Genomic DNA, 22,982 nt, shown 5'->3' on the forward strand with positions numbered 1-22,982 from the left:
CTGAATGCCTTCCCTCCACCTCAGAGACTCTCGCTTTCTCAACCATGTACACTCATTGTCACACCCAGACTGCTGGGCCTCCGTGTCCCTCTCTCACTCCCCCTCACCTCCTCACCTCTCACTCCCAGCCACCAGCAGAGCCATGAGGTTGAGAGACCTGGTTCTTGCTCTGCCTCTTTTACCGACAGGTTCCATGGCTGTGTGGCGTGGGCCAAATCACTCAACCTCTCTGGGCCTTCATGTCCTGCTTCCCGGCAGAGGCAAAGCTACCAGTTTATTACAACAGAGAGCATCATTTTCTTATACTTTATCTCAGATGCTCTGAGATAAGGTTCTTTCTGCATCATAAATTCCCTGACTGCATCACTGAGTGGATTCAGCCTTGTTCCATGGCCTGTGTGCTGACCTGAAATTACTCTGTAGCCTTTTCCTGGTACTGAAGAGACATCATTTTATTTTGAGCTAGGAATTAACACAAGGTCAGGAGAAAATAGAAAGTTCAAGAGGATGATTCACTCTTGACTTAAGGGAGACATAATGTCGTGGCATCTCACTTGGACCCGTTTCTTTTACTTCTTCCAGTTTGGCACTGCTAATGGGGGAGGGGTGATGGAATCAGGACAGAGACTCCACGTTTCCTGCGTGGAACTGACCAGAAGGATCCACTTCTTTCTGTGTCCCCCAAGCCCTCTGCCCCCAGTTCCATGGACAAAGAGAGCTAGAATTCACTGAGAATATACCACACTGCATGCACTGTCCTGCCCAATCCTTGCAACAGGCCTACAGGTCAAGTGCGAATGTCATTCCTGTTTTAGAGATAGTGAAACAGGGGTACCTGAGGCGGTGTCACAGGGTGTACAGTGGGCCTCCACAGTGGGTCTTCAAGTGCATAGTGGTCTGCGCTTGAGCTGAGTAAGCTTTGGTCACCAAACCATGCTGTCCCAAGCAGCCTAATGGTGTCAAGGTGGAGTGGAAGATGAGATTTCAGGACAGAGTCTGGGTTTTGATCCTGCTCTGCTACAAACTCATTGTTTGTGCCTTGGGCAAGTCCCTTATCCTCTCTGGGCCTCAGTCATCCCATTCTAAAATGAAAGTGAGGGATCAGTTGGTCCCCAAGTCCCTGCTCAGCATAATATTCCTGCCGTTAGGAGCTCGTGGGCTTGGGCAGGTTATCCAACCACTCCAATGCTGAGGTTCTCTCTCTGTGCAATGGGGAGAAGACCAACACCTATTACATGAGGTTGCTGTGAGAAGTGACAAATCAAGTGCCTGGGATAATGCCAGTGCCCCTGTTGGTGCTAGCCCTTATTGTGGTTTTAGGATCTGTCTTGGCAGACCCTTTGGCTAAGGATGGGGGCTTGTTACCTGGCGTGGAGAGTCTCCCGTTTCAGAGTTGGAGGCATTTCTCTCCCCAAGTGATGTGTCCATGGGTTGCATGATGCCTCTGGATAAAAAAAACATTTGACCACCAGAATGCCTTGGGGTTTCTTGACCAACGTACCGTCTTGGACATTACTAAAGTAAGAAGTTACCTGGGAGGCTTCAGTCTAGAGGCATTCAATTTACTTGTAGCCCAAAACTCAAAGAAAGTTCAACATGGAGCCTCCGAGAAATCACTGAAAACGGAGCTGCTGCCCTGTTGGAGCAGCCTTAGGGGGTCGCTTGGCCTCCCCACCTCCTCCCTCCACTTTGATGGCTTCTGAAGCCCTGGGAAACCCCATTTTCAGAATCACAGGCCATTAGGTGGTCAAGAATGAAACTGAGACCCCAAAAGGGGCAGTAAGGCATCCAGGAATCAGAAGCAGACACATCTGCTAAACCATTTTCATGAGCGGGATCATTTTCTGTCTTTATAAGAGAGCTCGCCTGTGTTTCTTCTGTCCATCCGTCTTAATTAATCACCTAGAGATGCGTCTTTCAATATTGACACTGACTAAGCAGCTGACATTTCTGAATTATTCGGTCCCCTCTCTTCCTCGTATAAGCCATAGGTAAAAGCTGGATGGATGTTTATTGCTAAATCAAGGAAAATGGGACTTTATATTTGGAAGCCTTTGAAACACAGTATTTACCTGAATAATCCTGCCTGAGTTGGCAGGTGTTTGGAAACCTAGGGAAACATGTTTGGCCCAAATAAAGAAATAAATAAGTACTGACCAGCACGATACAAAGCACCCAGATGCGGTGGTTTCTCGGGGCTCTCAAGAGTCCTATTTAAATGAAGTGTCTCTCCCCACTCCTTACACCCCCCCCTTTTGCAGCCCCCCACCCCAATTTGGTTTTCAGAGATCACATGGTATCCCTCCCTCAAAACCTAATTTCTGCACAGACTTAGCCAGCAGTGACCTGCCACATGGAGAGCTTTAGTGAGAATCAATAGGCGTGGGCTCCTGGTGTGGGCTTCATGCCTCCTGAATGTAAAACACCCCGACAGCGAAAGCGAGATCGATGCTGGCCAAATATCGGGGGGTACTGGAGCACAATGAGTCCCCCTGCCCATTTTCAAGGCGAGGTGACATGGCCCAGGGAGGCTGAGTGACTCACCCAAGGTCACGCGGTGACTTACAGGCAGGGTCTGTGGGCTCGAGGGCTCCTGGAGGTCCTTTCCAACACCCCGCACCCCCTCTTTGCTGAAGCCTGGCTGCCCTTGGCTTTACCATCTGGGTAATGGAGCCGTTGTGTAGTACCTGCATGGGCGAAGAGATAGGCGGAGGGAAATAAATGGTCATTAGTGACCGGCCGCTCTAGTACAAGTGATGCTAGAGGTGATGCTGTCAGAGCAGGTGGACAGGGGGTGGCTTCCAATTGCCCAGTGCCCATCATGCCCTCTCCCAAGGCGATGGGAGGCCCAAGCACGGAGAGGACGGGTTCCCAGCCTGCGAGTGCGGGGGAGACACATGTGAATTCAATTCAAGGCTGGCGAGGCCTGCGCCTGGCTTCCCAGCACGCCGTGAGCTCTGGGAGTGGGTGGGAACACCATCTCCTCCAGGCCCGACCCTGGCCGCCCAGCAGATGTGTTTATTTCTTCCTTTTGCACTTGGGAGGCAGAAGTGTGGCAGGGCCGCCTCTGGGGCTGAGCTGCCTGGGGTTTAGCTCCAGCTCTGACTGCCTACACCTGGGACCCGAAGCCCCAACTTCTTGGGTTTTAATCTCCTTATCTGTCGAATGGCGTAGTAATAGTCCCTTTCTCCTAGGGTGGTGGGGAGGCCTTAGTGAGAACATCCACATAAAGTGCTTAGAGCCCTGCCCCATAGACCGGATAGGCAAGCAATTTGCATTAGCTATTGATTGGGTAATCTTAGATAAGTGTGCATTTCTCCATTTTAAAAATGATGTTTATCACTTTTTTTTTCTGATTACAAAACTCCCTGGCATACATATGCCAACTACCAAAAGATACCCATGGGTAACATTTTGCTCTATTTCTTCCCATTTTCCCCCTATGCACTGTGTGTGTGTGTGTGTGTGTGTAATCAGGCATGTACTGCCAAAGTCTAATTTTCTAAAAATTAGAAATCCTGTAAGATCTCCTACAAATCTGCGATGAACATAGGCCAAAGATTGATTTGACTCACGAAAGAGGGAGGCAGCAAGATGGTGAAGCCGGTTCTCAGGAGAATTAGACAAACAGCAGTTATACAAGTACCAGAGCAATGATACTGGAATGAGGAGGCTGGATTGGATATAAAACTGGCTAATGCCCTCTAGGGCAATAAAATCCTAACCTTTGGGGTTATTTTTTCTACCAGACCAGAAAAATCTACTACGCATTCACAAGTAACTTCACAGGAGTCAAAGTTAACATTCCTCTAGAATCTTCTGCCCTGGATAATTAAAGAATGCTTAGGTGGGCCCTCTGAACAATCCTACTCCCGTCAGGATGTTGAGAGACGACAGGCCTCTCCTCCTTGCCTGGTTTCCAATTTTTGGGTCATGCGTGTTAACAATAGCTATATAGTCTCTCTGATTATATTCCAGAAATCTTTGTTCATCTTGTCTTCTACACCTACTATGACATCACTACTTTCAAAGGAAGGTTTTGAGGAAGGACAGGAATGCCCCCAAAGGGTGTGATCTGCTCTTAGGCCCTGCTTGTCAGAGGCCTTCTCCACCTTAGTCCCAGGACAGCTGCTCTCTCTTGGTCCCCTCCTTCATCCCATTTTCTTGGATTCATCCCCATTTCTCTCTCTCTCTGTCTCTCTCTCTTTCTCTCTCTTTCCATCTAGACTGAATTTCTTTTTTTTAAATAATTTTTTAAAAAGATTTTTATTCATTTATTCATGAGAGACACAGAAAGAGGCAGAGACACAGGCAGAAGGAGAAGCAGGCTCCCTGCAGGGAGCCCGACATGGGACTCGATCCCGGGTCTCCAGGATCACACCCGGGGCTGAAGACAGACACTCAATCACTGAGCCACCCAGGCGTCCTTAGACTGAATTTCTTATCAGGGATTTGCTGAGTTACCGTCTTCCAGATTCTTCTCTAAGCACCTACTGTGTGGCATATGGTGATCCTTTGGGGGAAGCTTGGTGAGTGAATGAACGTGGATGGTAGGAGGCTGGGCCTGTGTCAGCGATGAGAGATGGATGTGCCCCTTAGGAACAAGCAGGGCTCCTCCCCCGGGCTCAGCTGGGTCCTTCTGGAAGGACCCCACGCCTGAGCAGTGTCCAGCCTTTGCTCCACCCTAATCCCCGACTCTGCCCTCTGACTGTGTTTAGAAGGCCTTCACACTCAGTCTAGAAAACCATCTTGGCTCTTCCCTGGAGGACTCTCAGCACTGAGTTCCTAGCTCTCTTTCCTAATCAAGGTCTTTTTGTAAAGGGCTAAAAAGTTCTCGCCCCCCCCTTAAGTAGGGTAGAGAGAGGCGGGACTGCGATTAATCTCTGTGCTATGAATTTTAAACCGCTCTTGTTCATGTGTTGGGAAAACCCATCAAAATGCTAATGGCTCTGCCTTCTTACCTCCCGCAGACCCTTCTCTGCATTAGAATATATTTACATGGACTTGAGCTGGGGGGAGGATGGCAGGGATGTGGGGTGCCCCAGGGCTATAAAGTCTGAATTACAAGCCCCAGAGCCCCGTGTTCCAGGAGGAAAGCTGCCGTGGGTTGTGGGGTTGGCCCCTTTGCTCAGCTCCAGTTACCAGTTCTCAGCTTTTGGCTTCCTTGCTAGCTGCAGGGTGGCCAGTTTGGAAACATCTCTATTACTGTCGGGTGGCTTTTAAAAACTGCTGCTCTCGGAAGCAGAACCTCCTTGGACAGGCGCCCCTGGAAGTGGAGGATCACGCCATGGACCCCAGTTGACTTCCAGGCCTGGAACGCCTTGAGACACAACTCGTACCAAAGTCGACGTCAGCACCCAGAGTCTCTGCTAGTCCTGAACCGTGTGCTGGAAGCACTGGGCTGTTGTCAAAATCTTTGAAAGCCTGGGTATCTTTGTTCAAATAGCCAGTGGCTTGTGGCTTGAGATCCTCCTGGATGCATCCTGCGGAGTGCGGGTACTATGGTGACAGCCCTGTGCAGGCTGGACTCAGCAGAGGGGCTCCGGGGACTTTGGCCGCAGACAAGATAGTGGCCTCCATCCTCTGTTGGCCCAGTTCAGCTCTGGGACTGGAGACCAGTGGCTGGACCTCTGAACATCAGCTCTTTCTTTTGCTGGGGAGGAGGAGGAGGACACTGGCCACTTGGCGGAAGGGTTATAGAGTTCACATCTTTCATTTTTTTGTTCCTGCAGATGACCCAGGGGAGCCGGGGTGGTGGTGGTGGTGGGTGAGGGTGGCAGGCCAGGCTGCGCTGTCAGAGAAAGGTCCCTCAAACCATTGGGTTCCTCCAGGTCCCAGTGGCACCAAATGCCCAGGTCCGGGATGCTGGGCACTTGCCTGGCAGGTCTGCCGGGGACCCCTCATGAGAATGAGGGAGCCTTACTTGGCACACAGTGTTGAGAGAATCACTTAAGCTCCGTGTTTTCCTTTCTCCGAGAGCAGCGCACCGGTGTGTGGTTACATAAAGCTGCTGTGGCTCAGGCTCACTTCTCTCATCTGAGAAATGGGAAGCGTGTAGGAGGCAGAGCAAGGATTCAAAGGAAGAGAGCTCCAGGGGACGGATGGCGTTTGTCCTTGCCCCCTTCAGGTGATGAGAAAATGCTTCCAGACAGGACTAAGGGGGAGCAAGTGCAGGGCTCTGTCCCCTGGAGACAAGGGTCTCAGGCTCCCAGAGGCCACATGTTCATCATGCTCAGCTGGGCATCTGTCTCCTGCAGGTGCCACTGCGGAGGGGCACGAGAGATCCTGGCTTGCTCGTCTTTGGGAGCCCCCAGATATGTTGGGAACATGGGGGGCAGGGGAGATGATGATTACTTGTGACGGCTGCACAGAGAATAAGCAGCATCATGTGTTAATTTATGGGGTTGTACATGCCCTCCTCCCTGGCCCTTCCACCATCCCCAAGCTACCCAGAGCTGATGGGTTCAGACTGGCTCAGATTCCTTACCACTGGGGTGGGCCCTCCAGAGACCCTTGCTAGCAGTGCCAGCACCTTCTGCACTCAGCCCAATTCCATGTAGGGAGCGGGCCTCTACTCCCCAAGCAAAAATTAAGAAAAAAAAAAATCCCAGTCTTTCTGAGGATGTCAGGTCTCCCACCTCAGCCCCACTGTGACCCTGGGGGCCACTTAGCAGGCCCATTCTGGGGTTCATTATGGAAACAGAGGGTGTTGGGGCTGAATGACAGGGCAGGCAGTGCAGAGAGGCACTCTCCCTCCCACAGGGAGTCAAGGGCAGGTGGAAAGGAGGTAGAGACCTAGGCAGAGCTGGCCAGGGCTGGCAGCTTCATTAAGGGATGGGGGGGATGATGATTGTTGTTGAGTCATAAAACCCAGGCAGAACTCATCCTGAACGTGTCTTGGCTCCTCTTCCTCTCCCCCACCCTTACATCACCCCCCTGCGTTGCTAATTTAAAATACAGCAAAACAAAGCCCTGGCTTGGCTTTAGGGCCATAAAATACAGCATTTTTATCTGTCAACAAGCAATGCATCTGGCTGGCAGTGGCCCAGCCTGGCATCGTGTGGGAGGGGGCCAAGGCTGAGCTGGCCACCAGACACCCGCTGATGATGCAGCCCTTTCCTGGGGCACACGCCCTAGAGTCTTTATGGTCACGGGGCTCAGAAGGATGGCTGCTCCACCTAGGAGCCAGGTGGAGATGTAGGGTGGCTAACGTGGGGGGCAGATGGAGAGAGGCAGAGAGGGGCAGAGGGGATCAAGGAGGAGTGGAGGGAGGGAGAGAGAGAAAGGGAGAGAGACAGCAAGTGAGGGGAGCACAGCCGCACAGCAGAGAGGCCTTGCTGGCAGGAGCGAGCCAGAAAAAGACTCACCATTGGGTTGATCACCTTCCTCCCTCCCTCCCTTCATCCTTCCAGGAAGGCATCCCTTTCATGTCCTCTAGCATCCTACTGACTGACTCAGGGTTCTGGGACATCAACTCTAACCCAGTGATTTTCAACATCACGTGGGAACTTAATATATAAAATATTAGCAAGTCCAGCTGCTGCGAGCTAAGCGTTAGGGTGCATAAGATGTGTGAACTCCATCTGTTCTTGGTGCAGACTCCCCAAGGGGGAGAGGGAAGGATCTGAAGAGTATACCTGGGAACCACTGATCGTGGCCACTACCCCTTTCACAGAAAGTGGCACCAGATTCTGCTTTACGTTATTCCTGAGTCCTCAGTTCCTCAAGGGCTTGCTTGTGCCGGGCCCCATGGGAGTACTCACAGCCCATTAGCTCATCTGATCCTGAGCCCAGGCCAGTGAGGTGGGGCTATGATTGTCTACACTTTGCGGGTGAATAATCTGCGTTTTAGAGGGATGCTGAGGTCACACAGGTGGCAAGTGGCATAGCTGAGATTCAAACCCAGGCCTGTGGGACATGAAAGCCTTGTCTATGGACTGCCCTTCGGTGCTGAGGCCTCCCCACCCACCTGCTGCAGACAGACAGCAGGCTCTAGTGGCTGTTATGTTCTCACAGAAGCCCACTCACGGGTAACTGTCTTAATCATGCTGTGTTGTCCACGTAGTTTGGCCCTTTGGTCATTTTAGGGTCCCCTAAATGGCATTTTTCCAAGGGAGCATGGCACCCCCATCAGCAGCCATCCATCTGCTCCAAGCAAACGGTTGGCCTCCGGCAGATCTGCCACACGGCTGACAAACCACCTGCCCCACGGATTGGCATTGGACTCAGACACAGGAAAACTTTGCTCTCCTTGTAGCATCGGTCTTCACCTGGTCAAGGCCAAGGCAAGAGGTAGCTCTGAGCCCTCCTTCCTGAGGCCTGGTCTTGTGGGTCCACAGGTAGAGCAGGAGGTGAGATGGGGCAAAGCTGGGGGCTGTTAATATTCAATGGTGTGGTCTCTGTGTGGGTCCCTTAACTCTGGTGGGAGAGAGCAAGGTGCTGACCATAGCTGCAAGACCATAGCCTCCCATTAAATTATACAAGTGGTTGAGCCATTTAGTCCCTCTCTCCTCCCATTAACCTACTTCTGTCTTCCTGCTGTTCATTTCACCCATTCTTTTGTAGATTCATCTCAGAATTTACCTTTCACCTGTCCTTCTAGCCATCCCTGCATTCATCCATCCCTCCTATCATCCATCCTTCCATGCATGCACACATCCACCCATGCTTGTGTCCATCTATCCATCCATGCATTCACACATCCATTCATTTCTGCATACATGCATCTATGTGTGTATATATCCATCCATCCATCCATCCATCCATCCATCCATCCATCCATCCTTCCATCCATCCATCCATCCATCCATCCATCCATCCATCTATCTTTCCATCCCTGATATTATTCATACATCCCTGCAACCAACTATAACCTAGTTCCTGCCTTCTACCATTCAAGCCCTGTCCTGGTAGATGAGAGAAATCCTATGGAACAAAACACACACTGTTGCTGACTTGGGTACCTATACACACAAATTGTTATGGGAGCCCAGAGAAAGGGACTAATCGTGCCTTTGGAGGTCTGGGAAGGTTTCTCAGAGGAGATGTTGAAAGACGGTTTTGAAGGATGAGTAGGAATTTGCCAGGTGTTTTGGAGAGTTGGGGGTAGGTGTAGTTCAGGGTTAGGAAAGGAAGAAGGGACTTCCAGGCGGAGTGAGCAGCAGTAAGGTTGGGCCAAGCATGTCAGTGGGGGGTGTGGGCCCCCACGAGTTCAGTTTGACTTGGATCTGTGCACATTGTGAGGACCTGAAGGGCTTAGAAAGACAAGTGGGGCTCAGATGATCAAAGGCCTGTGTGCCCGCAGAGAGAAGCCAGGGGACCCACTGAGGCAAGAGAGAGACACATCTATGGGCTCAGTCTGACAGCAAATGAGAGGGCAGTTTGGAGGGAACAAGGCTGAAGGCTAGCGGACCAGCCGGGATCCTGTTTGCAGCAAGCTGACAGGCAACAGTAAGGCTCAGCCCGGGCAGGGACAGGCAGGGGCCACAGAGGAGGAGAGGCACGGGTGACTTGGGACACATGGGATGATGGAGAAACAATGGGGGGGGGGAACCGGAGCGAAGTCTGTGATCTGGGTGTGGGCTACGTAGGGTGCTGTGTTTGTGAGGCCTCAGGAGGCTCTGTCCTCATGGCCCTCGCTCCATAGTGTACATGTAATCCGTTTCAGTTTAAAAATAGAGCAGGAAACATCAACATAGAAGGTCAAGTCTCTCGTCTGGGTCTCATCCAGGGCACTGAGGTACCTCTCGGGATTTTTCTTGCAAATTGAGAGCTGGTTTCTCTCATCCAGAGCAGCTTTGCTTTGTTTGGAAGGAAGAAGAAGATGATGGTGATCTAAGTTTTGAGCTAGGCCTCAGACCACGGGGGAGCTTGGCTCCTAGCGCTCACACTCACTGCCCTTGACCAAACTCTTCCTTTATTTCGTGGATTTTAAGGCACCCTTTATCTTTTCTATTTTAAGGGCTCCGAAACCAGGATGCGTCATAACAAAACGTGCCATAATTCACTAAGCGAAATGGTCAAATAATGGTGCTGTTATAACCCGAGGAGTCTTAATTCAAGAAATAGGGGGGTGTGTGCCCTGGTGTCCTGTCTGTACATTTTTCATGTGATCCTCACAGCATCGTATGAGGTATCAGCTGCTATTAGTGGTTTCCCAGATGAGGAAGTGAGGCCCGAAGGAGGGAGGTCACATGCTCAGGGTGACAGAGCCAGTCAGAGGCAGACTCGGGATTTTAAGGCATCTTGGTTCAAGGCAGGAGGGAGCCTGGGTCCAGCGTGGTGGCTTTTCCTTCCCACACCCTGAGGGAACCGGGTCTCCCAGTCTACCATCTTTCCATGCGGCCTTTCCTCCTCTTGGCCCTAAACCCTGGGATTCTTTTCCCTCTCCCAGGAGGGCTCCAGCTCTGACATCTGTGGTGACCCCCACCCCCGGCCCCCACCCCCAGAGAGGAGAGGGATGGAATGAGATCTCAGGGGAAGTGGGGGCAGAAATTCTGAGCCCAGCTGGTTTCCCTCACATAATGCAGATTTGCTTAAATGGGAATTAGGATTAGTGCTGGATTTTACCTCTCCTGGCAGACTGGTAATAAACTAATCTCTTCTCAGGCTGCAGCAAAGCAGAATTCCATCGAAGACGGGAGACAGCTTCAGGCTCAGGAGTGCAAAGCCTGGAAAGTAATTTTATTATTGACAGGCCCTGCCTACACCGCCTGACACGCAGCCCGCAGCTCCTTCCCGACTCGGCGGCAGCCTTTAATTTCGTTAATGTGTGACATTCACCCGGGCTGCGTGGCTGATGGGCACGCTTGACATTAAAACGTGTTCCTCGTGGTCCCCAGAGCTCATAAAAGCTCATTATCAGTTCCGAGCCCGTAAGTGTAGTTCCTGGCTCAGGTGGGCCCGAGTTCCTCAGACGTGTCCCCGGGGACTGGAGCGGTGGCCGTCCATGGGAGCCAAGAAATAAATGCCTCCCCTTTGTCCAGGGGCCTTGGCCTTCCAGGCCACTGGGAGGTGACCAGCAAAGCAACTCGGCAAGCAGAAGAACCCCGGGTTCAGATTTACATCCGAGGAGAGGGGCTCCTTCAGTCCTGCTATTTGGGGGGAACTGATCTAATATTTGGGGGGAGCGGTTTATCAGAATCTATTCAAATGTGGAATGTGCAGAGCCTGGGCCCCGCCGTCCCACGTTCAGGCATCCGGGCTGGGGACTGGCGTGAACATTCCCACACGGCGATGTAAGCAAGAAGGGAGTCATTGCCGCCAGGCTGTAACGGCTGGAGATGGAAATATCTGAAATATCCAGCGTCTCGAAGCGGGGAGAAGTACATAAAGGGAGGCCACACCTTCCAAGGGGCAGAAGACTCGGGAAGATCTCTATGTTCTCAGGTCCGTGGGGAGCCACGATAGCGCTGCCAGCTGGGGACGTAGGCCAAGTGTGGTGAGATCCCACCCACTTGTGTAGAGAGTCACCCTGTCTGCGTGGGGTCGGGGGGGGACACAGGCACGTGCTCACACACATACGCACACACCTAAGCCGTTACACAGAATGAAGCCTAGAGGGTCGTATGACAAAGATTTTGCCATGGTTCTGTCGACCCCATGGATGGATAGGAAAGAACTTTCACTTTTCTAGTGACAATATGCGCGTATCTCCATGTCCTTATCCATGTGGCCATGCCTCTGTCTATGGCTGGATATGTCTATGTGTAGGTGTGTGTTCCCTGGATCCCTTGCGTTGTAGCCTTGCTCTGATCCAGGATGCAGGAGGGCCCCTGGGTTGACTCTGCCTGAGAGGATTTTGGAGGCAGAGATAGCCAAATGGGGTCAAGGCCTGTTCCTCGTCAGTTTGCAGGAAGCTCTCTGAGGCCCGGTGTGCGTTGAGCTGGGATCTGAAGACTTGGAACTCATTGCTCTGGAGCGTGCACCTCTCCCCCCTGTGGAGTCGGCGCTGGCGCCAGGTTTGACCTCCTGTGGACCTGACGTCTACTCCTGGCTCTGCCCCTCGTCCGCTTTACAGCCTCGGGCAGGTTATTTAACTCCTCTGGGTTCACGGCCTTCATGCCCAAAGCTGGGGTACGGTCTCCTGGGATTGTTGACATCATCGTCTGAGACGAGGTGAAACTGGACCAGGGCTTCGACCGTGCGAGCGGTCCTTGAGGGCGGGAGGCTGGGAGATTTGGGGGTCAGGGGACGTGGCTGTCCTGTCTCCACTGTCAGCTCTGATCTTTGCTTCCTCAGCCGCGCTTGGGAACAAGCCAGTGCCCCAGGCCTGGCCTCAGCCTCGGCTGGCGGGTATGTGGCCTGGTCTGGGCACATCTGATCCTTCTCCCGTGACCTGGGGGCCCTCTGTCCAGTGGGCAGAGAGGAAATGGGCTTCTGGCTCCTGCTCTCTGAGCCGGAGTTATTTTGTTCGCTACCAAAGCCTCAGCATCTTATTATTTATCTCCTGGTGACTACCAGATCTTGAAAGTACCCGTCTGCCCCCAAAGCCTGAATTCATTAAACAATGATTAATTCTCCTTCACATTTTCAAAATTACTCATAAAGCCTTTTTTTTTTTTTTCCTGCCTGAGGAAAATGGAGTTTCCACAACGAGTTGTTAATGTTCTAGCCGGAAGCAAACAAATGTGATGTGATATTGTGATTAGCGTGCGTGATGTCATCACATGCACATTGTACAGGCTCCTGGGCTGAATCTAGAAGCCTGAAAATATGTTCCAGTCGGTGGTCTCTGGGGCCGACACTCTGGAAGCCTCTGCGGGGCTGGGTGCTTGCTTCTGTCTTTCTGTGCTGTGGAGACGGAAGGAGTGAGCAGGAACCCAGGGGGTGGGTGCGTGCCTGAACTGAGGGGGCCCCCAGTAGCCACATGCCCCACTAGCTGTTGCCTTTTTTAAATTTACATTCCTCTTCTCCTTCTAGAGTTTTTCCTGAAGCCATCAGAAAGAGACCTCAAGAGAATCCTGCCCCTCCTGGAAGGAAGACACCAGTTGGAAGAGGTATGGCTGGGCAACATGGCAATATGGCGGCATCTTATTCAAATAAGAGTGTGATTGTCTCTCCTCTTCTCTTCCCACTCAACAAACCCTCCATTGCCAAGTGAAAGAGCTTTCAGCTGGTGCCAGGGTGCAAGGCAAGCAGAGGGCAGCTTCCCTCTTGTCCCCACCCCTAGACATTTGTTGGGGTGCATAGCTGAGGCATGAAGAGAAGTGGGGTCTCATCAAGGCTGGTGGCTGCCTGATAAGGAGGCTGCCCATCGTGGTTGCTCCTCAGGGTCGGCCCAGGAAGTGAGAGTAGAAGCAGGAGAGGCAGTGAGCTCTCCAAGGGAAGACAGAGCACTTCCTCCAGCCCCCCTCCCACAACCACCATGACCTTGGGATTGTGAGAAGAAAAGACCTTTCTAGAATGACTCTCCCATTCCCACCATCCATCTCAGGGCCCTCTTTTGGATAAAGTTCACATTCCAGGATGGAAATGAGGATGGAAAAGTCTTGGTTTGTTGGGTTCTGGGAGCTTCTTGGGCTGCCCACAACCCCAGGACAGGTGATGGGTTTCATGGCCTCATGGAAGGTTCCTGAATGAAGAGCCAGGATGTTTGTCCTCTGGCCCAGTCAGTACCATCATTGTGCCTCAAGAGGCCTTATAAGCCATTTCTCTCATGGGGAGTCATGTCCTTACTAGTAGAATGGGGAGCAGTGACTTGAATCTCCGTTCCAGGCCTCATGGCCTCAGTTTCTGAGGTTCTCAGACCAGGGCTGAGCCAGAGGAAGTGATGGGTATGGTGAGGTAGCAGGGAAGCAGAGTGGGTGGGGGCTTGGGGAAGGCTGTGGAGAGGAAGGGTATTTGGAAGCTTCGAGGAGATGTGACTGCCAGCCTTGGTCAAAGGAAGCCTCAGACCCTCGGTGGAAAGACCAGAGTCTGAGGTGCAGATGGCCTGAGTTCGAAGCCCGGCTGATGGAAGCGTCAGATCAACCAACACCGATTGAGGGCTTCTGCGCGCCAGGTGCGGTGCTTAGCATAAGCCCTGTATGGTCCATTCAGCCCCTTAACGGCCCTGTGGTCTTGGCACTAAAAGCATCTCCATCTTAGAGAGGAGAGAACTGCTCCTCAGAGACGTTAAGTGACTGCTCAAGGTCACACAATGGTGAAGATTTGAAGCCCGGGCCAACCACGCTACAATTCTTGTGTGTTTTCCTTTGAGTGACTCTGATTAACAAAGTCCTTTAAGCCAAATCACCTCTTGCAATGACATTTCTTGAAAGGACATAAAAATGATTTGTCTCCTTATCCTAGAGCTTTTGCTTTTAAACTTTGGGCTCATCGTGGCGTCCCTGAAGGTCCTGGTTTTCTGATCTCCAAAATGGGAGCACGCCCATGGGGATGTTCTGGGGAGAAGATGAGATGAGGGAGGTTCAGACCCACCTGCCCACCCCAAGGCTGCTGCTGAGAGAGTTGAGTGGGGTGTACACACTGTGGGGTGCTGCGCCCAGCCAGGTGAGGGCATTTGCAGCCCCAGCTGCCTCTGGTGCCGTGGCTGGTTGGCGCTCCGCTGCTTTCCTGGACACCGATGTGATCCTCCCCTGGCCTCTGGGCTCATCCTTTCACTTTTGGAGGGTGCTGCCGGCCGGCTCGGATGTTCCAGGCCGGAATCCAAGGCATGGCAGCTGGCTCCCAGGCACAGATAGCGCAAGGCCAGGCTGGGCCCCGGGTAGACCGTGGCCGAGGAGCGTGAGGCTCATGTTGGAGCAGCTCGCCACCCCCCTCCCGCCAGCTGCCTGGGCCAGAATCTCAACTGTAAGCCTCCTGGCAGCCCGCCCTGCTCCCCACAGGAAGCCACTGGCTTATCGCAGAGCCAGGATCCCGCACGCTTTTCTTAATCAGGAGAAGGCGCTGAAGCGAGTCAGAAAGAGCTTAACTTCCCCAGGACTTTTCTGCTAGGGATGTTCCTCCATCAAGGAGCCACAGGCCTCCATGTACAAGATGCAAGAATCTCTTTAAGTACAGAGAAAAGCAGCGAGGGTGCTTTTGTCCATGGTTTACCTTCAGGAAGGTTGCAAGGGAGCACAGGGGTTCAGCCTCGCACCCCCCCCTCCTTGTTAGCTAGGGAACAGATACACGTAGAGTCCCTGGGAGAGCGCAAAGATGACCGTATGCAGGAGGCAGACAGCATGTGCTGTCGTGGCAAATGTCTGCTGGGGTTTGGGGGCCAGTCTGGTGGAGACTGGCTCCCAGCTCTGCTCTTCACTAGCTATTTGACCCCGGGTGAGCGACTTTGGTGTCCAGAGTCTCGGTTTTCTCATCTATCAAATGGGCAGATAGCACGCGCCTCCCTGGTGGCCGTAAGGCTGAGGAACCTGCTGGCGAGGCCCTCCCGCTTGCTTTGAACAACGGAAGCCCCCTGGGATAACGTGGCCTCCCAAGGTGACCTCCTTGAGGAGGCTCGGGCTCTTGGGATGACGAGTCCGGTGTTTGTGACCAAACAGTGAGGTTACCCTGGAGACACATACCTCTTTCGGCGCGTGGTCTATAAAAGGGCCGAGAGCGGGGCCTGGGTTGTGTCCGCTCTCTGTTCTGACACTCCGGGGTGTGAGGCCCCCGGGTGTGAACTGTTTTTCCTGAGGTTTTATCCCGTGGTTTACACTTCTCTCTGATGACATTTACTGGACCCTTTCTGTAGATAAGCGCTGATCCCCCCCCACATCCCCCAAGAGGCATGTATTAATAAGCTCTTTATAGGTGAGGATAGCTGGGATGCAGAGAAGTTGTAAATGATTCCAGGTTTCGTGTCCAAAAAGCAGTCACATCCAGACCTAAACACAGGGCTTCGGTCCCAAGGACTGTGTTTGCTGCAGCACCCTGCAGCACCCTGCGGCACCCCACAGTGCCCTCAAAGGCATCTCGTGTGGCAGGCACCCTTCTAGACCTACAAGTTCTACAGCCATACTCCGCAGCACCACGGTGGCTTCCCAAGTTGCCAGTGACAGCACCTGTACAACCTCTGTGACTCCCCACAGCACCCACAGAGGTACCCACAGCATCCACCAGGCACCCTGCAGGACTCACAGCATCACCCTGTGACATGGTGGCACTCCTCCTGCGTTCTCCAAGCAGCATTGCATGGAATTCAGAGCTCAGGGAGAGAGGGGCATCTCCTGACGGTTTTAATCTCCACAGCCAGCCCTGTGCGGTAGGCCGAGCGAGCCCATGAAAGCAGTTTCCAGGAAGCATGGGGATCTTCCTCCTACTGAGATCTGACAGCAAGAAGCAGGTGGTGGGGAGATCCTGTACCCGGGTTCCAGTCTACCTACTTTTTCTTTTGTTGCCCATGCTTTCAGTGTCACACCTAAAAATCCATTGTCAAATCTGAGGTCATAAAGATTTACTCCTTTGTTTTTCTTCGAGGAGTTTTATGGTTTTAGCTCTCATATTTAGGTCAGTGATCCATTTTGAGTTGATTTTTGTATATGGTGTGAGGTAGGGACCCAACTTTGTTCTTTGGCCTACGATTATCCAGTTATCCCAGCACCATGTGTTGAAAGCGCTATTCTCTTCCCATTGGGTAGTCTCGACACTCTTATTGAAAATCAGTTTGCCATAATAGGTATAAGTTGTGTCTGGGATCTCAGTTCTATTCCCTTGGTCTGTGGGTCTATCCTTAAGCCTATACTGGGCCGTCTTGATTACTCTGGCTTTATGTGTAACTCTGCAGCTCCCTGGTGATTCTAATGTACATCCTACTGTCCCTGGATTTTAAGAGGAAAATGAAGCACAGTTAGGGAGGCCAGTTGGGAGGCTGCCAGAATGATCTAGGGCAGTGCAGAATGGAGAGGATATACAGCTCTGAAGCAAAGCAGTGGTTATCAGGGTAAAGATCATGATGGAATGGAGAGAAGGAGTGAGGGAGATGTTCTTCTGCTCCTTCCCAGTCCCGGGAAGACTGGAGATGCCAAAGGTGAGAGTGGAAGCCAATGGCCTAGCTGAGCGAGATTAACCTCCTACCCACCCCGGGAAGATTTGGAGGAATACCCTGGTCCTTGTCACAGCTCAGTTCCACTGTGTGACCTTGGGTGGGTTGCTTGACCTCTCTAAGCCTCTGTGAGGTGGGTCAGTATCCTTCACTGGTCAGCTCTGCCAACACCGGGAGGGGCCGAAAGGCAACTAACTGAGTTCTTGGCAGAAGATCGACCGCACAGGACCTGCCAAGTGGTCGTCAGTTCCTGCTCTCCTGTCTCTGTGGACGCGGGGCGTGGGGCTTCCATTGCAGCCTATGCTGCTTGGGGCTGCCCCGGGCTGCCTGCGACGGGTTCAAGTGTCATATTCCGCTGAGCTGAATTGTATTTTCTTGTACCCTCCGTGTGCTTGTCCCAGATCTGCTTTGCGGCCCGCAGGAAGCAGCATCACCCTTTTCCCTCCAGGCTGCTAACCCGCATCCCCATGTCACCTGCTCTCCCCTTTGCTGCTGGAAGGTCATTCTCTACCTCCCTTTGAGGATGCTGGTCTTGGAGCACTCCTGACTTCTCTGGACCCTCCTCAGGATGGGGGACGGGGGGACTCTGGCCTGAACTGGGCACGTTCATCATTCAGCCCTCAGAGCCAAAGCCAGAGCTCTGGCTGTGTTCTGACCCCAGTCAAGGTGGGGGGGACCAGCACCTCCCTCCATCCAGACCTTTGACTTCTGGTCGTGCAACCAACGTGACACTGGTCCAGTGATTCCCACATCCTGGTTGGGTTCAGGCTCCCATCTTTTCACCGGCCAGGTAGAAAAGAGATTCACTCTTGATATATAGATATATCTATAGATATATATAATTTTCTGTCTAGTATTTATAAATCAGGGGGCAGTTGAATGCAGGAGGGAGAGCATAGCTTTGGCACCAGATGGACTTCAGGGCTGTCGTTTGGCTACTCATTAGCTTGTGTGAATGAACTCCATTTGCTCTCCTGTTACACGAAGACAGTAGTTGCAGTTGCAGGCTTCGTGGTCAAGATTAAATGAGATGATGGATATCAGGTGTGTAGCCCACCACCCGGGAAGGAGGCGACATTCCAGAAAGGGTGGGTATCATTTCCTGTACCATCTGAACCCCACCATTCATTTCTCTGCAGCTCTGACAGATGGGGTGCAGGCTGTGAGTTTCAGGCCAGGATGGGGCTCCAGCCCCAGGGCCTCCTCTCCCTCCTGGCTCCCCCGTCACTCTCTGGCTGGGACTCATGTGTGAGGGGACAGGCTGACAGGTTCTCACCACCCCAGTTTCCTGCTCACTCAGCCCAAAGTCTGCCAGAACCTTCTGGCCTCAGGCCAGCCCTGTGTCCATATGTAACTCATGACAGCAACCTGGTCTTTTTCTGCCCTCTTGGATACTTTCCATCCCAAACCTTTTCCTTCCTTTCTTTTTCAAGTGTTTTAAATTTATACAAGGAGGTTCATCCTAGGGCCGGATGCAACCTTGTCCCTGGTAGGAGGCAAAGCCAGTAGAGCTTTTCCCTGGGAGATGTTCCATTTCCCTGACACGGCTGACCATGAGAGCAAGGCCAGACAGACCCATTTGTTCTGGGTAGTGACTACTCCTGGACATCATGGGGAGATACTAAGTCCTCATCTAGAGATGGAGCAAATCATTACTTTTCTGTTCACACAGAAAAACTGAGCAGAACATGACCTTAAGAGGCTTTATTATTATTACATTTTTAAAATAATGACATATATTCACATTGTGAATCACAGCTGAAGAACTTTCAAATAGCCAGGGGTGGCAGAGAGAGAGGGAGTAGGAACACCATTTTCAGAGGCGTGTCAGCAACAGAGAGGCACCTGTATGCTCCAGGTCACACAGCAATGGTATGCCAGAGATGGGACGGGTCTGTCATTGTCCCCACCCTGGTCTGGTGATCATTCTGCGGTGCCCAGCAGCTTCTTTTATTGGCCAAAAATGTGAAACAATATATTGTAATTAACAGCCTAAAAAGAAAGGAAAAAGCCCAAATCACCCTGCTGTTCCATTAGCTGGGGTGGTGTAATGACCTGTCCGGAGCTGCCGCCGTGAGAAGAAACAAATGACGTCATCCCTTGTGCTTTGGGGGGGGGTCCCTGCAGGGTCTCCCTCCCTGGGGTATGGGTGGGGTTATATTAGGATAGAAAGGCACTGTGGGATGGAGGGAGATGGTGCCTTGGACTCTGAAGCCTTTCTCTCTTTCTTTTTTTTAAAAGACTTTATTTTCTAGAGCACTTTTAGGTTCACAGTAAAATTGAGGGAAAATGCAGAGAGTTCTCACATTCTCCCTGTCTTCGCTCACCGACAGTCTCCGCACCGCTGACAACCACACCATCGTGCTGCCTGTGACAACCACACATCAGTGCAGCCGCATGGACACACTATTATCACCCAAAGCCTGTGGTTTGTATCCGGGTTCACTGCTGGTGGTGCGCCTTTCTTCTGTGGGTTTGGGCCAACGTATAATGACACGTCTCCACCACGATCGTGTCCAACAGAATAGTTCGACTGCCCTACAAATCCTCGGTGCTCTGCCAATTCATCCTTCCCTCCCCACTAAGCTACTGATCTTTTTTACTGTCTCCATAGTTTTGCCTTTTCCAGAGTGTCCTATAGTTGGAATCATACAGTTTGCAGCCTTTTCAAACTGGCTTTTTTCACTTAGAAATATGCATTTAAGGGGCGCCTGGGTGGCTCAGTCAGTTAAGTGTCCGACTCTTGATTTCAGCTCAGGTCATGATCTCAGGGTCCTGAGATATCTCCACCCCGCCCCCCACCCCATGCTCAGCAGGGAGTCTGAGCGCAATTCTCTCCCTCCAACCTTCCCTCATTCTGGGTTACTTACTTGTGTGCACATGCTCTTGTTCAAATAAATAAATAAATAAATAAATAAATAAATAAATAAATCTTTAAAAAATATCTTAAAATATGCCTTTAAGCTCTCCCCACGTCTTCTCATGACTTGATCACTCATTTTCACCCCATTTTTAAAAGTTTGGTAAAAAACACATAACATAAAATGTACTGTTTTAACCATTTTTAATTGTACTGTTCTGTGGTATTAAATACACTCATATTGTTGTGTGGCCATCCCCACCATCCATCCCCTTAACTCTTTTCATCTAGTAAAACTTAAACTCTATGCCCATTAAACACCAACTCCCTATTCCCCTTTTCTCCCAGCCTCTGGCAACCCCCCTTCTTCTTTCTGTCTCTATGATTTTGCCCCTGAATCACTTATATAAATGCAATCATACAGTATTTGTGTTTTGGGGTTATTTTGTGTGTGTGGTGAGTATGCGTGTGTGCACACCCATGTGTGTATCACTGGCTTATTTCACTTTGCATAATACCCTCCATGTTCGTCCATGCTGTAGCAGGTGTCAGAACTTTCTTTTTAATGCTGGATAATATTTTAGTAATATCTGGATGTACCACAGTTTATTTATCCACTTACCTATTGAAGGACATCTTGGTTGCATCCAAGTTCTGGCAGTGAAGAATAAAGCTGCTCCAAATATCTGTACTTAGGTTTTGATCTGTAGGTTTCTTTTCTTTGTCTGAATTTGGTATTAGGCTACTGCTGGCTTCATAGAATGAATTAGAATGCACATTCCCTCTGCTTGTATTTTCTGGAAGAGATTTTTGAGAATAGGTATACTTCCTTCCATCCTTATATGTTCGGTAGAAGTCACTAGTAAATCTGGCCTGTGTTCTGCTTTGAGAGGTTGTTCGTTATTGATTCAATTTATTTAATAGATACAGGCCTATTTTAGGTTGTCTGTTCTTGTATGAGTTTCAGCAGGTTGTGTCTTTCCAGGACTTGATCTATTTCATCTAAGTTATCAAATTTATGGACCTGGAATTAGTAATTGTATTCTTTTCTTATCCTTCTAATGTTCACGGGAACTATGGCGATGTCCCCTCTTTCATTTTTGATATTAGTAATTTGTGTCTTCTCTCTTTCTTAGTCAGCCTGGCTGGAGGCTCGTCAATTTTATCAGTCTTCTCAAAGAAGCAGGGATCCCTGGGTGGCGCAGCGGTTTGGCGCCTGCCTTTGGCCCAGGGTGCGATCCTGGAGACCTGGGATCGAATCCCACGTCGGGCTCCCAGTGCATGGAGCCTGCTTCTCCCTCTGCCTGTGTCTCTGCCTCTCTCTCTCTCTGTGTGTGACTATCATAAAAAAAAAAGGGGGGGGTGGAATCTTAAGTGAGGAGTATTGAGACAAACTAGAAACCATTAGAGGGAGAATGGCCCTACCCAGTACATGTAATAATGTTTAAAAAGAAAAAAAAAAAAAGAAGCAGCTCTTAGTTTGGTTGATTTTCTCTAGTGATTTCCTGTTCTATGGATCCTATGATTTGAGTGTAGATGTATCACCATCTGAGGGATCATGAGGGTAAATCCTTTCTGTTCTCTGATTCTTAGTTTTTGCATCTACAGAATGGGTGTGGTGACGACAATATCTGGCCCAGAGTTAGTTTGAAGGCAAACATCAAATGTGAACCCACAACCAATGATTCAACAAATACATGTTCAGCCACTGTCATGTACCAGGTACTTCTCTGCATGCTGAGAATATCGTAGTGAACGAAAGAGCAAAGTCTCTGCCCTCATGGTGCTTATCTTCTATTTGTAGAGAGAGAGAGAGAGAGAGAGACCAAACAAATAAATTAAAAGTCAGACAGTATGAGGTGCAGGAGGTGGTAGGGAGTGCCCAGGGGTTTGCTGTTTTGGATAAGGGGTACTTAGAAGGCCTTCCTGATTGATGTCATTTGAGCAGAGACCTGAATGCAATGAAGCCTTGAGTTTTGTCTGGGTGAAAAGCCTTCTGGTGAAAGGAACAGCAAAAGTCAGGGCCATAAGGCAGGGAAGTGGCTGACATGTTGGATTACCAGGGAGGAGGCCAGTGTGCTAGAGGGAGGGTGGCGTGGAAGCAGAGTGGCTGCCAACCAGGGTGAGGGTTTTGGATTTTGATTCTAAGTGTGATGGGAAGCCAATATGCATGGAAGAGATGGGATGAAATTTACATAATACCAAGATCACTCTGGGTGCTGGATGGAGTCCCCTATCAGGGACAGGGAGGCCAGAGTGGAGGCCAATATTAGAATCCAGGCACAAGACAAAGTGATCTGGAAAGACAAAATAGTTTCGGCGGTGCTGAGAAGCCCACACATTCATGATCTATTTTGAAAGTACCACTGACAGAGTCACTGATGGGTTGCATAGGGTGGGGGAGGAGTCAAGGCTGACCATTGAGTTTGTGCCTGTATATGGGAGCCTTGGTGGCTAGGCTTTGGTGGAGGGGGAAGGGAACATACTGAGTTCTGTTTGGAGGCCTTTTAAGTTGAGACATTTATTAGCCATCCAAATGGCAGTGGCAAGAATGAAGATGGAGGTACAAACCTGGAGTTCACGGGTGAGGTCACAGCTGGAAAGACAAATTTGGAAGCCATAGCTTATAGGGAGTATTTTAAACCCCAGGCTTTAATGAAATCATCTAGGGAGTGAGTATAAATGGAGAAGATGATGGGGGATCCAGGGTCTTTGGGGACCTGGAGAAAGTACCCACTGGTAGCTATCTGGAGCTGCCCAGTAGGCAGCCCATCCTGGACACCAAGGCAGATGGATCTTATTTTCACAGTGTCCTGGGAGCTGTTGAGTGGCATGGAATGAGGAAGAGACGGCAGCTCCAAGAGTCAGCCCTGGACATAATGCCTGCTCTGAAAGAAAGCACTGTAGAGCTGCTGGTGCCTGACTTAAAATATAGCAGATGCAGCAGGGTACTTGACACTCAAGGAAGATGATTTTTTTTGGTACCTGCCTGCTGTTTACAACAAAATTATTTTTGGTAGTAATGATGAAGTAAAATCAATTCTCCTAATGGCCAGAAAAGAAACACAGAGAGTGAAACTCTCCTTTTAGAGAACTTCATATATATAACCAGGCCCCTTGACAAAAAAAAAAATTACAGCACAAAGAAATGAAAAA

The 22,982-nt window shown here is 50.7% G+C and overlaps 1 protein-coding gene across 3 annotated transcripts in view; it reads left to right on the forward strand.

Annotated features, from left to right (window-relative positions):
• Window positions 1-22,982, forward strand: part of TSPAN18 (tetraspanin 18) — a 186,911-nt gene that overhangs the window by 20,373 nt on the left and 143,556 nt on the right. For all 3 annotated transcript variants that reach the window (XM_077862982.1, XM_077862981.1, XM_077862984.1), the window contains exon 2: window positions 12,922-12,998. The gene's annotated coding sequence lies outside the window, so the exon portion shown is untranslated. The remainder of the gene's footprint in view (window positions 1-12,921; window positions 12,999-22,982) is intronic.

This window comes from Canis aureus, chromosome 21 (genome assembly GCF_053574225.1).
Source record: "Canis aureus isolate CA01 chromosome 21, VMU_Caureus_v.1.0, whole genome shotgun sequence".
Classification (NCBI taxonomy): domain Eukaryota; kingdom Metazoa; phylum Chordata; class Mammalia; order Carnivora; family Canidae; genus Canis; species Canis aureus.